The sequence below is a fragment of the Pterocles gutturalis genome, unplaced genomic scaffold (assembly GCF_000699245.1).
Source record: "Pterocles gutturalis isolate BGI_N339 unplaced genomic scaffold, ASM69924v1 scaffold9911, whole genome shotgun sequence".
Taxonomy (NCBI): domain Eukaryota; kingdom Metazoa; phylum Chordata; class Aves; order Pterocliformes; family Pteroclidae; genus Pterocles; species Pterocles gutturalis.
Window position 1 is genome coordinate 26,179 of NW_010100387.1, and position 2,910 is coordinate 29,088.

Sequence of the window (2,910 nt, forward strand, 5' to 3'; positions counted from 1 at the left end):
TCTCTTCTAGACCCTCTGTCAACTTAATCCAACTGCTGTTTCCATTTTTATCATCTTGTTTTGTGGAACTACAGAATGCAACTGTTCTAAGGGAGAAATTAGAAAACAAAAGCAACTCCTTCTTTAACTTTTCTCCGTTTTAGATCCTCTGCGTATTTAAAGGCATGTTGGGGCCAAATGTCTTCAGAGAGCTGGGAACACTGAGCTCTGGAAGAGCAGAGGATCTTGACCATAAGCACCACAAAATGTGAACCGCTGAGTGTCCCCTGTGCAAATCCAGCCAAAGTTTGATTGCAAATCTAACTCAGCAGGTCAGCATTTCTGAAGAGCTCAACCTCCTATTTTGGAATAGCAAAACAGCAACAAGCCCTTGGAGCAGCTCGGGACTGTTCCATGGCAGAGCGCAAACCTGCAGGTTAAGCTCCGCGGGGCGGCTCGTGCAAGCCAGAGAAGGACGATCCAGCTTTCGGTACGCACTACATCTGCAGAAAGTTTGCACATCTTTTCCCCAGATTGTCACGAATCAGGCCATTCACAGCTGGTCACCACGAGCAGGTTGATGCTGCAAGCAGCTTGCTGTGCTGTGGGCAGGATCAGAGGCGCTCAGCAAAAGCATTACCTTGCAGGAGTGCCTGAATTCAAACAGAGCTAATCAGCTCAGACAGGGCTGCCTTCTCCACCTGGCCAGCAGTGTTTATGGACAAAAACAATATGCCAGTGTTTCCCTGACATTCATGCTAATAAACTGTGGAAGGAAATCAGCATTAGGAAGCAAAACACCATATAATTGCCATAGACGAGTACTGCAAAACAGCCAATTTGTCTGTGATTCAAATGAAAAATTACTATTACTCTGCCTTCATTTGCTATATTCTGTATCAAAACCTGTTATCAATCATATTCCCAGTCCAGACTCCAGGAATAATAGTTTAATAACCAGCAGGAAGTGAGTATGTTGACATAATAACCAAAGTGTACATATTTTGGTTGAATAATTACTTTCTTTCAAGGGAGGAAGGTTATGGAGACATTGTAAATCTAGCTTTGACAAAAAACTGTTTTAAACAGAGTTAAACACCACCATGGTAAGAGTCACTCAAGTGAAAAGATAGTCATTGGATGCAATAGTGAACATCAAATGACAACTAGAGAGCTTCCTTATTTAAAAAAATCCAAACCACAAACACAAGAAAAATTACAAATCAATTACCTCTTACTGTGAAGCACATGAAAATTAAGGCTTTCTTGACACCATACTGTGAGACACTTGCAGGGGTTTTTCTATTCTTTATAAGCAAATGCTTCAAGCCCTGACTCATTACACTGGCCAGCTTCAGACCTCCAAACAACCTTCAACCACAGCAACAAAAATGTTTGAGAATGTCACCTTATCTCAACAGGGTGAATTATTAATCAAGGGGAAAATCCTAATGATCAATAATCCTTTCTGGAAAAGTTACTGTGGTCAGAGCTCTTGCACCTCCACCTTCTCCATCCCATTGCCAAAGAATATTGTTCAAGAAGGTATTTCTGAAAACTCAATTTGTGGCTGCTCCTTTGCCAGCATTTGGGATGGACCCACACCGCTGCAGAGCGAGGCAGCCAGCCGCCTGCCTTCTCACCCTGCCGCACGGAGCAGCACAGCCACTTCCATGAAGAAAAGGAAACTCTACCTCCAATCAAGTTAGGTTCCAGTGGTGACAAGGACTCGCGTCATTTAACCACCTGCAACTGTCAAACTCTGAGAGAGCAAAAAACAGGAGCAAGAGTTTAGAGAGGGACACATAGAACTAGGGTGCTGTGATTCAGACGTGGTGACACTACAGCACTGGGACTCCTGCCATTGGGATTTTGCTGAGCCAGATTTTTCAAAATCCATCAGCTCCCATCCAAGCGTCTAAACAGCAAGTTCACTACTGAAAACATCACCACTCCCAAAAACTGTTGGTATGGTTTCCAGAGGGCTCAGTCTGCTGACTGCTTCTGGCAGCTTCACTGGGAAAAGAGCCCTCCCAGAACCGCTTACTGGTGGGAGTGGGACCAGCTAGAAGACACAACAGCAGCACAGGTGGCCCGTTTCCCTATAAACACTCTGGAATTTGGCTGATAAAATGCAAGTATCTAAATGGTGTCTCACCTAAAAACAAACTGCCAGCAGTTGATTGCCAAGTATGTTGAGGGAAGTGTCCATGGAGCATGGATGAGAACAAAGACATGCATCAGCATTTCTTACACTCAGCAAAAATTTCTTTCCCTGCAGCTTTTGCTCTCTTGCTTGATACCAGTTGTACCTTTCCTGTACTTTCTTCAGGAAGCAAAGATTTTGCATTGGTTGTCTCCTGGCTGCTCTCGTTTACAACATCCTGCCATAATTCCAGACTCGTGCTTCTAATTCTAGTGTTCTTGTTAGAAAAGGTGTTACTTTTTGACAATAGATGATCATCTTCTCTCTGGGGTGCTCCTGCAAAGCAAAGAAACAGATGCTGTGAGGCTCGCAGTGTTGTTTCTTAACAACAGGGAGAGGTCATACAAGCTCACTCCAATTTACTCAGACTGCGCCAACCTGGTAACACTCTCATCTCAGAGATGCTGTCACTTAAAGGTTTGCCGTAATACACTTGAAAGGGATTTTTTTCTCCAGATAATTAAAGAGAGAAATACTGGAAAGACACTGCCGTTTCTGTAGGCAAAAGCAGACTTTGCACACTGTTTCCCAATTTCTATGATGCTTTTTAAAATAAACAAGGCAGAAGGACTTTGTGACTACTGCTACCAACCAGTAATGTCTGAGAACAGTGGAGAATGGCGAGATCAGAAGAACTGGCAAGTGGGTGTGCAGGATCTGACCTTCAGAACACTGGTAATTTAAAAGAGGAAGGGCTGTGTCATAGACAATGAGTATTTCATGCT